This window comes from Trichechus manatus, unplaced genomic scaffold (assembly GCF_000243295.1).
Source record: "Trichechus manatus latirostris isolate Lorelei unplaced genomic scaffold, TriManLat1.0 scaffold00210, whole genome shotgun sequence".
In the NCBI taxonomy this organism is placed as follows: Eukaryota; Metazoa; Chordata; class Mammalia; order Sirenia; family Trichechidae; genus Trichechus; species Trichechus manatus.
Genome location: NW_004444146.1, coordinates 3,155,224 through 3,173,673, shown reverse-complemented (window position 1 = coordinate 3,173,673; position 18,450 = coordinate 3,155,224). Strand labels below are relative to the sequence as shown.

The following is an 18,450-nucleotide window of genomic DNA, read 5'->3' as shown; positions in this document are numbered from 1 at the left end:
AATTACACTGAATGTAAGTGGCTTAAATGTACCTGTAAAGAGACAGAGTGGCAGAATGGACAAAAAAAAAGACCCATCAGTATGCTGTCTAAAAGAGACACACCTTAGACACAAAGACATAAACATATTAAAAATCAAAGGATGGAAAAAATATATTAAGCAAACAGTAACCGAAAAAGGGCAAGAGTGGCAATACTAACCTCAGATAAAACACACTTTAACATAAAATCAACCATAAGGGACAAGGAAGGACATTATATAATGATCAAAAGAACAATACACCAACAAGACATAACCTTAATAAAAATCAACGCACCCAACAACAGGGCTCCAAAATCCATAAAAAAAGCTCTAACAGCACTAGAAACAGAAATATATAGTTCCACAATAATAGTAGGAGACTTCAACACACCACTCTCAGTAAAGGACAGAACATCTATAAAGAAACTCAACAAAGATACAGAACATCTAAAGGCCAAAATCAACCAACTTGACTTCTTAGATATATATAGAATACACCACCTAACAGCAGCAAAGTATACACTCTTTTCTAATGCACATGGAATATTCTCCAGAATAGACCACATTTTAAGCCACGAAGCAACCCTCAATAAAATCCAAAACATCAAAATGATGCAAAATATTCTCTCGGATCAAAACATCGTAAAAGTAGAAATCAGTAACAGAAAGACCAAGGAAAAAAAATCAAATACATGGAAACTGAATAACACTTTGCTTAAAAACAACTGGGTAACAGAAGATATCAAGGAGGATATAAAAAATTCACAGAATCGATTCAGAATGAAAACACATCATACCAAAACCTTTGGGCCATGGCAAAGGCAGTGCTCAGAGGTCATTTATAGCAATAAAAGCAGACATCAAAAAAGAACAGACCAAAATCAAATCATTAACCTTGTAACTCAAACAAATATAAAGAGAACAGCAAAAGAAGTACACAGGCATCAGAAGAAAGGAAATAATAAAGATTAGAGCAGAAACAAATGAAATAGAGAACAGAAAAACAATAGAAAAAATCAACAAGACCAAAAGTTGGCTCTTTGAAAAAATCAACAAAATCGACAAACCACTGGCCAAACTGACAAAAGAAAAACAAGAGAGGAAGCAAATAACCCAAATAAGAAATGAGATGGAGGACATTACAATAGACTCAACTGAAATAAATAGTTTCATAACAGTACTATGAAAAAATTTACACCAACAAATTTGAGAACCAGAGGAAATGGACAAATTTCTAGAAACACACTACCTACCTGAACTAACACAAACTGAGATAGAATATCTGAACAGAACCATAACAAGAAAAGAGATTGAAGAGGTAATAAAAAAAAACTCCCAACAAAAAGAAGCCCTACCCAGATGGATTCACTGGAGAATTCTACCAAACATTCAGAGAAGAGCTCACACAAGTACTACTCGAAATATTTCAGAGCACAGAAAAGGAAGGAATACTCTTGAATTCATTGTGGGAAGCGAGAATAACCTGATATCAAAGACAGGCAAAGACACCACACGAAAAGAAAGTTACAGACCAATATTTCTTGTGAATATAGATTCAAAAATTCTCAACAATAATCTAGCCAATAGAATTCAGCATCATATCAAAAAAATAAACCATGACCAAGTGGGATTCATAGCAGGTATGAAAGGATGGTTCAACATTGGAAAATCAGTCAATGTAATCCACCACATAAATAAAATGAAACAGAAAATAATAAATGTTGGAGAGGTTGGAAGGGACAGGAAAACTTGAAGAATGGACACTCTGAACCCAGGGTGGAAATGGAAAGGGGTTGAGTGCCGATGCATTGTGGGGATTACAACTAATGTCACAAAACAATTTGTGTTTAAATTTGTTGAATGTAAAACTAATCTAGGCTGTAAATTTTCACCTAAAACACAATAAAATTAAAAAAGAAAAAGACCTGAGAATGCCCTAATATCTGACCTCTGGCTAATCTGGAGGCTCTGAGAAATCAGCAAATGAAAGTTAAGAAAACAGGAGCCGTGAACTGCCAGCTGAAGCATTAACAACATACCTCAACAAACACCAGATCCCTTTGGCAAGAGCTGGGATACTTATTGGTTCAAGCATTTAAAGAAACCTTTGTCCAATAATTAGCTAACTGAACAAAGACTTCAGTGGCTGCACATGACAAAGAACACAGACTTCACAGAATTAGTTCAACATTTCAAATTCTCATGGATTCCAGACTTTCTGAAGCCATGGAGGCTATATGAACCCCTGAAACTATTGCCCTGAGATAATCTTTAAACCTCAAACCAAAAATATCCCCTGAAGTAGTATTAAAACTAAACAATAGTTTAGCTTAACTAGTAAAAAATGTCTGCCTTGTGTGTTACACTCTTTTAAGAACTATCTATATGGAATCATACTGACAACAACAACTTGAAAGATTAGATAGGGACCTTAGTGGGCAGTGAGTTTATGTTAATGGGGGAGGAACAACTCAGAAAAGGAGAGTGAGAATGGTGCAAAGAATGTAATCCATGTCACTGAATTGTACATGTAGAAACTGTTGAACTGGTGTATGCTTTGCTGTGTATATTCTCAGCAACAATGACAACAAAATTAAAAATTAAAAAAAAAAAAAAGACCCTCTCCTCCTTTGGCTCCTATGCTTTCATACCTTTGACCATGAACTCTTTCTCTTTCACTGGATCCTTTTCTTCCATCACCACAACTGCAAGAACACTTGGTAAGTCTGTGGCCTGCTGCTTTCCTCTTGCTCTAAAGACTTTTAGCTCGAAGAGCAGGTTCTGTTTCCACAGAGAAGGCTGTCAAGGCAGCAAACGAGAACTAGTTCCTCTGGGAGATTCTTCCCCATTCTAATAGTGACTTTATTCAGCCAGCTCTCACCACCCACCAAGGCTCTTCAAGCCTTTCATCCCAAAAGCCCAAAACATGAGTTCTTCCCTACCCAACCTTAACTCTCCCCTCCTCCCACCAGTTAAAGTTCTATCACTGTTACCACCAAATTCCCAGGCATCCTAAATTAAAACCTACAGCAATTGCGAAGAATGTAACCAATGTCACTGATCAATCTGTGTAGAAATTGTTGAATGGGAACCTAAACTGCTATGTAAACCTACACTGAAAACACAATAAAATATTATTTAAAATAAATAAATAAATAAAACCTACGGCATCTGGTCATTTTGCCTTCTGTCTTATCACCGTCTTGTTGCTTTTCCTTCAAGATGGAGCTGACATCCCTCCTTTACTCTTTATTTTCACTGCTGCCATCTTCATCATCTTACCTAGAGGTCTGTCATAGCACCCAAAGGACTCTGCTGGCCCTCTCTCCTCCAGTGTATTCCCCATTCTACTACAAGATTCACCTTCCTAAAAATTGATGTCATCTAATCAGCCTGCACAAAAAAGTATCGGTAGTTCCCCATCACCCAGTACCTAATACAGTCTCTAGCACAATAAATACTTGTTGAACAAATGAATGAGTATTTACAAGATAAACTGTCAGCTTCTAAGATTAGAAGTCAAAGTTTTCTTCAACTGACTCTAGCCTACTTTCTAATCTTATTTCTTTCCTCGTGCTACCCAACAGGAGTCCCCTCTTCCAACAAGGTGTTGTTCTTATGGTCCCTCAAATAAGCCATGCTCCTTCCTGGCTTCCTTGCTCACTACTATCTATCTTCCTCAGGGAACCTTCCTTTGCCCCTCCACCTATGTAGAGACTACACAAACATCCATACCAAATTCAAAACACACTTCCTCCTCAAAGGCGTCCCAGGATGGCTCCCATCACACCAACCTCCCTACATACCATAGAAATGGAGTAAATACTCACAGATACAAAGAACTTACCATGACAAGGTATTGGGGTAAGGGTTCTCAATATATTACCGCATTTAATTCCCATGACCAAATTATGAGGAAGGCATATCTCCATATTCCAGATGAGGAACTTGAGACTGAGTGAGCTACCCATCTATTTAAGGGCTGAGCTGGATCTGACTCCAAACCTCATGATCTGGTTCACTAAGTCATACTGTCCCCCACTTGCTTTGCATTGTTTATTTGTGCATCTTACTACAAGTTTTCTGTCTAGGGTATTATTCTACAGATGATGCAGGCTCCTGAGGAACAAAGGTCATGGCTTATATTTATTTTAGAAATCTCAGTGTCAGCCTGTCATGAACTCCCAAGGGAGTCTCTGGCATGTTTGTCTCCTCCCACATATTCCCTAAGGTTTAATGATGTGAAGCAACTAAGGACAGGGGTGAAGGAGGCAGGCATGGAGTACAAGGTAAGATTAAGTTTAAAGAAGTACATTTAGCCTCTGCTTGGCCTCTGGCAAACAGAAATCCTAAAAGACCAGAGGCAGAAAAGGCAGGCCAGGGACCTCTTCCTCAGAGGAAGATCCGGTTATGTTGTCTTCCACTTTGGCTGTTGTTATGTCAGTCTCTGGACGGGGCTCTATCATGCTGATGCAGACGTCCACACAAGACTTCCCCTGTGTTCCAGAAAACTTTAGATTAATTTATGATATTGCAAAGGTTTAGGAAAAGATCTCCAAAAATGAGGCCCATCGACTGAAGTGGAGTATAATGTAGACGCTAAAAATCATTTTAAGTGTGTTTGAAGTGGGGGAAAGAAGAGCAGAACACCAAACTTTTTACTAAAAAAGAAAATTAGTTACAGAATTCAGCCCCAGACTTCTTCTGTTTGACAGCAGTGTTTCTGAACACTTGAATGCTTTCCACAGAAGACTACTGGCCTTTGCTAAAGGCTCCAGCTCTCCCCCATTTCATCCTTTTCCCTCTCCCCAGACTCATACTCCTGTTACCTGCCCTGCCTCTTACACATCTGAATTTTGAAAACCTCTATGAAGTTTATAAATTTCAATGGGCTATAGAGAAAAGGAAACCCTGGTGGGGTAGTGGTTAAGAGCTATAGGCTGCTAACCAAAAAGTCAGCAGTTCGAATCCACCAGGCGCTCCTTGGAAACTCTATGGGGCAGTTCTACTCTGTCCTACAGGGTCGCTATGAGTCAGAATCGACACCATGGCATTGAGTTTGGGTTTTTGTTTTTTTGGGGTTTTTTTTGGTTAAGTGAAGGAAAGGGCCTCCATTTATCTGTCCCATAGGAGGGTTGCTGATCCGAAGGGTTGTGTCCAAGGCCCTGGCTGCCCTGATGGAGACACTGCGGTCTCAGAGCCCACGCCCACATGGGGCCCTCACACACCCTGCAGTTTCCTACCTACCCCCCACCCCCAGCTTCCTGCCCAGTGGATAGTTTGAGCCAAGCCTCTTTCAGGCCAACCATCTCACTTTCTCCCATTTCTATACTTGGGCACTCAGACATTCTTTCCTTCAGGCTGGTGGTAAGGTTGGGATTTGGGAGATGGGGAGATAAGAGAGACAGGGGAGTAGACAGCCTGCTTAAGCTTCCAGCCAGCTAATAAAAGTAGTACCTTGGTTTCCTGTTTGTCATTGTGAGAAACTTCATAGTGAGAAAATGACTAGCTCAAAGCCAAATTCAGACCCCCTTTTACTTTTTTTTAAGTTGTATTGAGATATAATTCATGTCATGCAATTCACCCATTTAAAGTGTACAATTAAATGTTTTTTAGTATATTCACAGGTATGTACATTAATACTACAGTCAAATTTAAAACATTTTCATCACCTCAAAAAAGAAACCCTGTATCTTTTTAGCTATCACTTCCTTCCCCCCACCCCCCATCCTGTCAGCCTTAAGGAACTATCCATCTACTTTCTGTCTCTAAAGATTTGCCTTTTCTGACATTTTCATGTCTTGCTTCTTTCACTTATCATGTTTTCAGGATTCATCCATGGTGTAGCACGTATCAGTACTTCATTCCTTGTTATTTCTGAATAATATTCCATTGTATGGATATACCAGAGTCCCTGCGTGGTGTAATGGTTAACTTGATCAGCTGCCAACCAAAAGGTTGGAGGTTTAAGTCCACCCAGAGGTGCCTCAGAAAAAAGGCTTGGAAATCTACTTATGAAAAACCAGTCCTTGAAAATCCTATGGCGCACTGTTCTACTCTGACACACATGAGGTCGCCAAGGTACTGTTAAAAGAAAAGAAAAACGCTGCCATTGAGTCGATTTTAACTCATGGCAACCCTGTGTGTTTAACAGAGTAGAACTGCTTCATACAGTTTCTTGGCTTTAATCTTCATGGAAGCAGACTGACAAGCCTTTCTTCCAAAATGCCTCTGGATGGGTTCCAACTGCCAATGGTATGGATATACCACATTTTCTTTATCCGTTCATCAGCTGATGGACATTTGGGTTGTTTCTACCTTTTGGCTATTATGAATAATATTGCTATAAACATTCATGTACATGTTTTTACTTGGACATATGTTTTCATTTCTCTTAGGTATATGACTAGGAGTGAAATTGCTGAGTCATATGGTAACTCTATGTTTAATCATTTGAGGAACTGCTAGACTGTTTTTCACAGCAGCTGCACCATTTTGCATTCCCACCAGCAGGTTTTGATTTCTCCACATCCTCACCAACACTTGTTATTATCTCAGTTTTTGATTTTAGCCATGCTAGTGGATGTGAAGTAGTATCTCACTGTGGATGGAGTCTCCTATATTTACTTTTTTTAATATGTGTGTATTCATATGCACTGAAGCATGTAGCATCATGATATAAGCTTATATCCTCAAAATGTAAACAATAGTTACTCATAAGCCTACTGTCTAGAGACAGTCAGAGTATTCTCATTTCTCCCCAAATGATTTAAATGTACAATGAGCATATACTCTTTTACAAATCAGATAAAAGATAGATATTTCTATCTGGGGAGAAAAATAAATAACTGAAATGAAGCAATCATCTGAACTGTCCTAATGACAGCTGAACGACAGCATGATCTGTGAACACACAGATAAGTCAGGTGAATGACCTGCTGAACCCATGGCCCACTGATGTGAACTTTTTGCAATAGGACCTCAGGTCACCTTTCAGACTAGTTACGCTTAGCAACAGTCAACCTGCTTTCCTATACTTCAATTAAACTATTAAACACAGCTTTCTGCCCATGAATAGGATATATATCTATTTATTTAGGTCTTCTTAACTATCCTTCAATAAAACTGAAAAAATTTATCCATGAACGTCTTGTAAATTTTTCTTATATTTATACTTATAAATTACATGTATAATTATAAATGTAAGTTATAATTACATTTTTGTAATTATGACTTTTTTTACTTTGTTTTCTGTGTGTTGTTGATTTTTTTTTTTTCTTCTACCTAGCAGGTGCTTTCCCCATCCTTAAAATTTTACCTACAAAGTCTATGTTCAAATTTCACCTTGTCCATAAAGCCTTCACTATCAGTTTGGCTGGAACTGTCAACTTCTCCTGAAATCTCACTGCGTGTTAATTATACATTCATACATCGCTGGTCTTATTTCTCCTACCTGATGGTATGGTCCTTTAAGACAAGAATTGTGACTGACAGCTCTACATCATTTCCTACAGAAGTGGAATTTCCCTGGACAGCTGTGGAAAGTCAAAACCAGAAATGCCCCCCAGCCAATAGAGGATAGCAATCTAACCACAGGAACCAGACCAGTGCTTCGTGTATCAGTTGTCCACCATTGACTGTCTCACAGTCCTGTGGGTTAGTAATCTGCGCTGGGCTCAAGGGAGTCCACTTGTGTGGCTCACTTGTGTGGGTTGGCTGAGGACTGGTGGTCTGCAATGGCTCCACTCATATGTCTAGCAGTCGGTGGTGGCTGTCAGTGCTGGCTGACAGCTGAGCCACATGTCTTTAGCTCAGAGCCTGAGCTTACTTACATGATGGAGGATGAGTTCCCAACAGCAAGAGAAGGCATGTCTCAAAGCACAAGTGATAATACCTCTGCCTGCATCATGCTTGCTAATGTCCCATTGGCCAATGTAACTCCATGGCTAAATCCAGATTCAAGGAGTGGAAAAATACACTTCCTGTTTGAGGAACAGCAAAGCCACGTTGCAAAGAGCGTATACATACGAGGATGAGAGGAATTTGCAGTAATTTTGCAATCTACTATACTGTTATTCTAGACAAAGGCACATGGTGAAACTAAAGGTAATTTCCAAACCAGAAGAGCAGACCAATCCAGAGGAATCCAGATCAAAACAGAGTCCAAAGTGTTTAAACAAGGGCAGAGATGTGAGTAGCAAGTTAAAGACAAGTCCAGAGACCCAGTTACTACAGAACACCTGAGTTTAGGGACAAAAATTTCAGTGATTTAGGAGATAGAGTACAAGGCACCTACCTAGTTTCAGAGACAGCTACTGATAATTTATTGAACCATAGTCGGAATCGACTCAACGGCAGTGAGTTTGTTTGATTTGGGTGAGTCTATTTAGAAAGCCTGCAAGGTTGGAACCCCACTACAATAAACAAATTGGCCTTTGGTCCTGGTTCTTGAGTGCCAGACCATGCCTGAGGCCAAGGAGTGGGGGATGATCAGACCAAGAGGGACCGCCTGGGAGTCCAATGCTGACTAAGCCTCAGGAGGCACATGGTGAGGCCAACGGAATGCCTTGGAAGACAGAGGCTCAGTGGAGCTTCCTGGGTAGAGAGAGTGAACATCTGTTTCCATGAGGGTAAACGTGTCGTCCCCTGAGGGCATGGAGGCTTGCCCCTGCCCAATGTGTTTGTATCCCTTTTTTCTGCTAGATTAAAGATAGCCTTTTCCCTGCAGTTTGTGAGTCATTTCAACAAATTATTGGATCTAAGAAACAGAGAAGGGGCCCGTGCCTGCTGACTAGGCCCTGGGTGAATGTGGATGAACAAGAAGGGGCCTGTACCTGCTGACCAAGCCCCAGGTGAATGGGATGAGAGAGGGCCGGTACCCGCTGACCTGGCTCCGGGTGAATGGGAATGAGAGAAAGATGGGGCTAGTACCTGCTGACCAGGCCCCAGGTGAATGGGGATGAAAGAGAAAAGACTGGTACTCACCAACCAGGCCCTGCATGAATGGGGATTAGAGAGTGCAGCGCGACAGAATTGCTTTTATATGGCCTTTCTCATCAGTCTTGTAACACCCACCAAATGAGTGGGTGGGACTATGCAAATGAGGTACTTGTGGCCCACCAAGGGGATTGGATAGCTTGCTATTAATGTAAATAAGGTACATGGCACTCTTGTCAGGGTCACCAAACCCTAAACCAAATCCACTGCTGTGAAGTTGATTCCGACTCATAGCAACCCTAAAGGACACAGTAGAACTGCCTCATAGGGTTTCCAAGGAGTGCCTGGTGGATTTGAACCGCCAGCCTTTTGGTTAACAGCCGTAGCTCTTAACCACTAAGTCACTAGGGTTTCCCTTGTCAGGGTGGGACCATGCAAATAAGGTGTATGGAACTCTAACCTGGGGATTGGTCAGTTTTGCCATCCCACTAGGCTTAAAATGAGCCATCTCAGAGGTGGAGAGGAGAAGATCTCACCACCACCAAGAAAGAAGAGCCAGGAATGGAATGTATCCTTTGGACCCGGGATCCCTACGCTGAGAACCTTCTAGATCCAGGAATCAGAGACAGCTGTAACATGGAAGACAGAGAGAGGCAGCAGAACCAGGACAGAGAGGAGAGCTGTTTAACACTGGAGACAGCGAGAAACAGCAGCAGCAGAACCAGGAGACCAGCAAGGGATGGTGTGGTGGGCTTTTCAGCCCACAGAAAGAGAAAGTTGGGTGCCTTCAGGCAAGAGGCTTGCTGGCAGAGTAGGACGCCTCTGGGCACTCAGTGGAGCTAGGTTTGCTAACCCACGTAGTTAGAGCTGAGCGCCTTCAGGCCAATGCATACTGGCGGAGTGGGCTGCCTCTGGGCACTTATTGGCAGAGCTAAAAGGGCTTTGTAACACTTGTCCAAGCAGGGCAGAGGCCAGGCCGAGGGGTCGAGGACCAGAAAGAGATCTGTCTTGAAGAGGCTGTCCTGATCGAAGAACTGTATCCTGAACCTGAACTGTAATCTGCTACTTCTCTAATAAACCTCATAACTGTGAGTATGGTCTGTGAGTTCTGCGTGGCCATTACAGTAAATTATTGAACCCAATAGAGAAGTAGAAAGTGCCGTGGGAGGGATAGTTGGTGTCAGAATTGGTAAAAAGGTTGGAGAGAGGAGGCTATATCTGACCTCCACCTCATAGGATCTTGATTCTCCGTCCCCCTGTGAAGTTAGAGGAGGTCAGACACCTCCAAACCCAAAACCAAAACCATTGCCATCAAGTTGATTCCAACTCATAGTGACCCAATAGGCCAGAGTAGAGCTGCCCCATAGGGTTTCCAAGGGGTGGCTGGTGGATTTGAACTGCTAACCTTTTGGTTAGCAGCTGGGCTCTTAACCACTACTCCAGCAGGGCTCCCAGACACCTCCGCCATGCCATTTTTACAGAGAGAAGGTGCTGGTACCCGCTGACCAGGCTCTGGGTGAACAGGGACAAGAGTGGGATTGGCTACATGGAGCACCTGGTGTCTGGACTGACCAGGGAAGAGAAGGTGAGATACAGGACACAGTTGGCGTGTGGAGTAGGATTTATTATCCACCACACATTTAGCATCCAAGGTGGGTGATCTCAGCCTCCCTGGACTGGTCTGACATCATAAAAATTTTCAGGTGGATCTGAGTACCAGAATGACCATCTATAGATGGTAGAGGGATGTCTATGGAAAAACCCAGGCAGCAGAATCACATACCAAAAAATAGCAGTTTCAGGTTGGGGCTTGTAATGAACTGAATTGTGTCCACAAAAAATATGTGTCAACTTGGCTAGGCCATGATTCCCAGCATTGTGTGATTGTCCAGCATTTTGTCATCTAATGGAATTTTCCTATGTGCTGTAACTCCTATCTCTATGATGTTAATGAGGCAGGATTAGAGGCAGTTATGTTAATGAGACAGGACTCAATCTGCAAGATTAGGTTGTATCTTAAGCCCATCTCTTTCGAGATATAAAAGACAGAAGAGAGCAGAGAGACATGGGGACCTCATAGCACCAAGAAACAAGAGCCAGGAGAATAGTGTGTCCTTTGGACCTGGGGTCTCTACACTGAGAAGCTCCTACTCCAGGGGAAGACTGATGACAAGGACCTTCCTCCACAGTCGACACAGAGAGAAAGCCTTCCTCTAGAGCTGACACCCTAAATTTGGACTTTTAGCCCCCTAGACTGTGAGAGAACAAATTTCTCTTTGTTAAAGCCATCTACTTGTGGTATTTCTGTTACAGCAACACTAGATAACTAACACAGGGCTCAAGCCAAGCAAGGCAGCTTGTGATCTGCCTAGGAGTGGGGGTGGTCACAGAGATGTCAGCATGGCCTGTGCCAGGACACTCTGATCTCTGAGGGCTGTAACTATATGGAAATGAGACAGGCTCCAAACTGTCAAGAGTAAACCACTCCTGGTCTACTGGTCCATATTACAACTTTCTTTACTTGATTTTTGTTTTTCTTCTTAAAACACTGCATGCATTCTCTCAAATTCTTACGCCAAGTATTGCGTATATAAAGGAGAACAAAAACAAAGTAGTGAAGCATCTGCTAATAAGATTTTCCAAGGTCAAGCTGCTTATGTGAAGTTTTAAGTTTCTTGTTTTGCCACACTGTTAGAAAAAGATCCCTTGGCATGACATGAGAAAAAATTTTAAGGTAAACTAGTTGATGAATAACTGATGCTTAAAATTAACCCCTTTGTTGAGTTATGATAATAATTTGTTTAGTCTTTAATGTTTTAATATTAAAAAAAAAACAACTTCACCTTGTTTAAGTTCATTTTTAGAAGTTCAGAATTAAGATATACTATTTCTACTCATTTAAGAAGTTAATAGATGTAACATACATAGAAATTTTCTTGCAGAAATGGTAGAATTTCAACCACATGATATTTTCTACTATAAAATGTTAAAAAGAATCATAATAGGAGAAGTGGGCCAAACTGGAACAGATGGCAGGAAAAAAGCAAATGAAAAAATATGGCCAGAAGAATTACCTTTTGAGCCTTAGAAAAGGTTCCTATGACTCAACTAAAGCAGTTATTGAGCTCAAATCTACTATGTTCCAGGCTCTGGGGACAAGAAATATGCATGTTGCTTACTTCTGTGTCTCTGACAGCTAGTACAGAAGTCACATAAATATTTAACTAATGAGGGTCTGCCCTCATGAGGCTCACAGTCTAGTGAGAGGAACAAAGATAATCACAAGACAGAATGTGATAAAAGGATATCCATTTAGGCAAACTGTTTTGACCCATCAGTCAGTTGAACCCAGTCAGGAAGATATGTTGTTTATACTTCTTGACAAAAGGATGAAGTTGGCTCTCCTTGCATTCTTTATGGCTAATATGTGGAACATCAAAGGGCCATAAGCCAATACACAATGTTGTTGTGGGCAAGTGCCAACAGTCATTGTTAACCTGTTAATAGTTGACATAATTTACTTACTGAAAGAAGCAGTAATAATTTTTTCCCAGCTTAAAAAAAAATCAAATGCAGAACTCACTTTACTGACAAAAATGAAAGTAAGGTTTGGTCTCAATCCTCCTCATCTTGGTGTCTTGCAGACTCTCTGTGGCAGGAATGGTACCTTTGAAGATCTTGTGATTTAAGAAAAAGAAGCAAGTAGCTTTACTTAAACATCACTCAAGACCAAGAATACTCCCTAGGGGAATCAAGATAACATGACCTAATGTGATTTTTCTGAAGTCATTTGTTAGCAGTAAATTGATAAGAAAGATCCCTACCTCCAGTTCTGCATGTTTAGTTTAACTCACTTTAAATGTGTAGAGTTATAAAAATAAAACCACTACTATTGAGCAAGGCTCTGTGTGCACTCTTTACATCTTAGATATAAAAGAATTCCATATATTTGCTTTTTCTATAATATGGCTGTTACTAGTCAAATTAGTTTGGTTTTTCTGGTACAAAAATCCTAGATTAATACCTAAAAATTCAGTCTAATCAGGTACCAGTAATATTAAGAAATACTAACTCTGAATCCACCAAAGCAATAAAATAACAGGAAAGCCTTTAAACCTGGTTTAAAAACAAAAGAAAGAAAGAGAAACCCTACCTACAACCCTCATGGACTCCTTTATGCTTGAAAGGACTTTGGAAGAGGCCAAAGCATTTGATGACACACCTAGAAAACAGAGGCTAAAAACGATTATCCAAAGAAATAGGACAAAAGACTTCAGTTACAAATCTTAGGGTATTCTCTTAGTTATGACTGAGTTGGAATTGACTTTACATTAATAAAAGATGAAATGAAAACAGAATAGAAAAGTATAGAGTAGGTGTTGGCAAATTATAGCCAACAGGCCAATTCTGGTCCACCACCAATTTCAATATAGTCTATGAGCTAAGAATAGTTTTAACATTTTTAAATGGTTGGGGGAAAAAAAAATCAAAGGAAGAATAACATTTTGTGACATATGAAAATTACATGACATTCAAATTTCAGTGTTAACCCATAAATAAAGTTTTACTGGAAGACAGCCATGCCCATTTGTTTACATAATGTCGATGGCTGCTTTCACTCTACAAGTAGTTGTGACTGAGATTGTAGGGCCTGTGAAGCCTAAAATATTTACCATTTGGCCTTTTACAGAAAAAGTTAGCACACCCTTGATCTAAAGCCCAGATGGAGTTGGCTTAAAGCATGACTGAATCCAAAAGTTCACAGGGTCTCCTCTTCTCTCTGCTGCACTCTCCTCCAATACTGGGCCAGTATGCAGCATTTGTCTCTCACCTCCAAACCCACCTACCACAAATCCTCCAGAAAAACAATGAGAAGACCAGGCCTGCTGAAAAATCAGTATTGCCTTCTGAGTATATGAGGCACAGCATCATATCAATTCCTATTTTCAAAGTATGGTGTACTAGTCTCTTACTTAGACAAACTACTTAATGTGGAAATAAAAGACTAAATTATCTCCGATGAACTTAAAGTAAATGTAATCTTACTTTATTTAGGAATACCACAAGTTCCTTAAAGTTCTTTAAAGTTTAATCCCCTTAACAGAGAATTTTAGATTATCCATACATTACTTCCTATTACTCCCTAAATCACCTCAATTAAACCAAAAATTAAGCTTTTTTTGATACAGTGTTCTGAATCTTGATGCCTTTTGAAAATATTGACTTGATCCGAAGAATTCTTTTTATCTCACACTTTCCTTTTTCCTTTGCATTACAATAGCAGAACTATATACCATATTTTTATACAAATAACACGCACACTATACTTTTTTTTGCCAACCGTGCAACCCCCTCACACATTATTTTCCTAGGCATGCTATGTGCATCATATGTGTGGGAATGTTATTTGTGAAAAATATGGTCGCCATTAAGCTGTTCTAATGAGACATAAAATTTATTTAAAGACTATGTGAAACTTCCACTTCCAGCAGTATGGTGAACCAGAATCCCTGAAGGACCTCTATTTACAAAATCAGTCAACCCTGCAAAAAAGTAATTTTTATGCTGAAGAAGAGTCGCAGCAAGTACAGCAAGTAAGGAAAATTCCCAATGGATCCGCTTTAACCAAAAGAAAAAGAACTAAAACCAGCAAAAGGCAGTTGTCCTGAGGATGAACACTAAAAGCAGCAATGTAACTGCTGCTATAACCTAGAGGACATATCTTGGATCAGAAGCAAGCTGAAGGATATTTAGCCAGAATTCCTAGCTTAATCCCTAGATTTTAAAACGGGGATAAAGAGGTTTGCAGATGGCAAAAGAAAATCCACTGTGGAGAAAACTGTATCCAGTTTAGGCCCTAGGCTTTCCAAGATTAACCAAAACAAACAAACAAACTTGTTGTCCTCGAGTCAATTCTGACTCATAGCAACCCTATAGGGCAGAGCAGAACTGCCCTATAGAGTTTCCAGCGAATGGCTGGTGAATTCAAACTGCTGATCTTTTGGTTAGCAGCCAAACTCGTAACCAATGCACCAGCAGGGCCTCATTTCCACAATCAAAGACCACCAAACATACATGGCAGCAAACGACAGTAAAATATATTTTTGTTAGCACTTATCACCATTTAACACGGCAGTCAGCAAACTTTTCCTGTAAAGGCTCAGATAGTAATATTTTAGGCTTTGCAACACATATCGCCTCTGTAGCATATTCAAGTTTTTTTGTTTGTTTGTTTTATAGCCTTTAAAAATATAAAAAATAATCATACCTTATGGGCCACACAAAACAAGCCACAGGCCAGATTTGGCCAGCTGGCTGTAGTTTAACAAACTCTGAGCTAACATACCATATATTTTGCTAATTTGTTTTGTATTATCTACTTCTCTATTACCCCTTCCCCACTAAATGTGAGCTTCTTGAGGGCAGATCTTAGTCTATTTTTTCACTAAATCTCCAGTACCTACAATGTGCCCAGCACATTGTAGGTACAGGCAATTCCCAGGTTACGAACTTCCTACTTACATACAACCCGTAGTTATGAACCAACCCCCGTAAAGCCTATTGTATTAAAAATTTGAGGTACACACAATAGTTCATAATAACAACTGGGCGCTACTTTGCGATGCGGATCAAAACATTACTACTATTACTGTATTATTATGTTAAAGATGTTTTAGTACATCTGAAACTGTTTCTTAAATGTTTTTTATGCATAGAAAGGTATGCTATATATTACATACTAAGACAAACATTTCACTAACTTACGTTTGATACCAACCATACCTAACTGTTCTGACTTACGTACAAATTTGACTTAAAGACAGACTTAAGAATGGAACTTGTTCATAATCTGGGAACTGCCTGTACTCAATAAATATTTTTGAATGAATTAAAGTATCGATATGTGAGTCAGCAAAAAAACAAAAATTGACTAAAAGTCTCCAAGGATTTCTGTAGTGGAGTCCATTGGCATTCCACCCAAGCCCCCTTTGGATCCCTTTTACAGTACTGTGTGCCCATCTCCCAGCTTTAGAGTTTTTCTCCCTGAAGGCTCACACCTGCAGCATTCTTCAGAGAACTGGAAGTACTGGGAGGTTATATCCACATAGGATGGCCCACAATCAACGGCTGGTGTGGGAAGATGAAAGCTCCACTCCCTTGCCCTGAGGGGTGACAAACATTACAGTGACTTTATGCTCCAGATGCCCATGGAACCTAGTGTAGCCTGGGACTTCTGAAACCATACTTTTACTTGGCTTCTTCCTCTTCTTTTTCCTGTCTCCCCTACTCCCTCTCTGGTTTCTCCTGGGACCACTTCCTTAGTAAATCACTTGCACATCAATCCTCATCTCAGGATCTGATTCTGAGGATACTGATCTAAGACAATCTCAGATATTGGAATTATCAGATATAGAATACAAATCAACTGTGTGTTAAACACTCAACGAATTGAAAGACAGAAGCACAAACAATGAACAAAAATGAAGGACCATTAAAAATGAACAGGAATATATACATATACACATATATATTTCCATATACATATACGGAAAAGAATCAAATAGAACTTTTAAAATGAAAGATAATATTATTGAAATAAACTTAGTAGACAGCAAAATAGACGGAGCTAAAAAGAGAACTGGTGAACTGGAAGAAAGATCTGAAGAACGTATCCAGAATGTATTCAAAAGACACAGGGAAATGGAAAATATGAAAGAGGCTAAAATATATGAAGGATACAATAAGATGGTCCAATGTACATCTAATCAGAACCCTACAAGGGAAAGAGACCAGAAACCTCACTCTTAGGTATGTACCCTGAAGAAACTTATTAACTAGGACGCTTAAGCAAGAATATTAATGGTAGCGCTGTTTACAGCAGCCCCAAACTGAAAACAGCTATAATGTTCATCAACAGGAGCCTAGATAAATAAATAATAGCAAATTCACGCAATGGAATATTATACATTAGTGAAAATAGAGGCATTACACCTACAAGCAATAACATGGACGAATCTCAGAAATATTCTTATTAAGCTCAATAACAAGCAAAACTAAAACATATATTGTTTAGGGACACACATATATATTAAAAACACCACACATCTGTCAGTTTATCGTACTGTGGTAGCTTGCATGTTGCTATGATGCTGGAAGCTGGATGTCAGCACCAGTATTTCAAATTCCAGCAGGGTCACCCATGGTGGGCAGGTTTCAGCAGAGATTTGAGACAAAGACAGAATAGGAAGAAGGACCTGTCAGTCTACTTCTGAAAAAATTGGTTAGTAAAAATCTTATAAATACAGTGGAACATTGTCTGATATAGTGCTGGAAGATGAGCCCCTCAGGTTGGAAGACACTCAAAATATGACTAGGGAACAGCTGCCTCCTCAAAGTAGAGTCAACCTTAATGACATGGATGGAGTCAAGCTTTCGGGACCTTTGCCTCCTGATGTGGCACAACTCAAAATGAGAAGAAACAGCTGCAAACATCCATTGATAATTGGAATGCGGAATGTACGAAGTATGAATCTAGGAAAACTGGAAGTTGTCAAAAATGAAATGGAATGCATAAACATTAGTATCCTGGGCATTAGTGAGCTGAAATGGACTGGAATTGGCCATTTTGAATCAGACAATCATATGGTCTACTAGACTGGGAATGACAAGTTGAAGAGGAATGGTGTCATATTCATCACCAAAAAGAGCATTTCAAGATCTATCCTGACGTACAACGCTGTCAGTGATAGGGTACTATCCATACGACTACAAGGAAAACCAGTTAACATGACTATTATTCAAATTTACGCACCAACCACCAATGCCAAAAATGAATAAATTGAAGATTTTTACTAACTTCTGCAGTCTGAAATTGATCAAATATGCCATCAAGATGCATTGATAATTACTGATGATTGGAATGTGAAAGTTGGAAACAAAGAAGGATCTTAGTTGGAAAATGTGGCCTTGGTGACAGAAATGATGCCGGAGATGGCATGATAGAATTTTGCAAGACCAATGACTTCTTCACTGCAAATACCTTTTTTCAACAACATAAATGGTGGCTATACACATGGACCTCTCTGGATGGAGAACAGAGGAATCAAATCAACTACATCTGTGGAAAGAGGCAATGGAAAAGCTCAGTATTATCAGTCAGAACAAGGCCAGGAGCTGACTGCGGAACTGACCATCAATTGCTCATATGCAAGTTTAAGTTGAAGCTGAAGAAAATTAAAACAAATCCAGGAGAATCAAAATACAACCTGGAGAATATCCCACCTGAATTTGGAAACCATCTCAAGAACATATTTGACACATTGAACACTAATGATTGAAGATCATAAGAGTCGTGGGATGACATCAAGAACATCATACATGAAGAAAGCAAAAGATCATTAAAAAGACAGAAAAAAGACTCCGGCAAGATGGCGGTCTAGGCAGAAGCACCACGCCGTCCCTCCACAACAAAGATCCGAAAAACTAAGCCAA

The 18,450-nt window shown here is 39.9% G+C and overlaps 1 protein-coding gene across 3 annotated transcripts in view; it reads right to left on the bottom strand.

The window, feature by feature from the left end:
• Positions 1–18,450, bottom strand: part of CRYL1 (crystallin lambda 1) — a 246,649-nt gene that overhangs the window by 201,338 nt on the left and 26,861 nt on the right. The gene's annotated exons all lie outside the window — the stretch shown is intronic.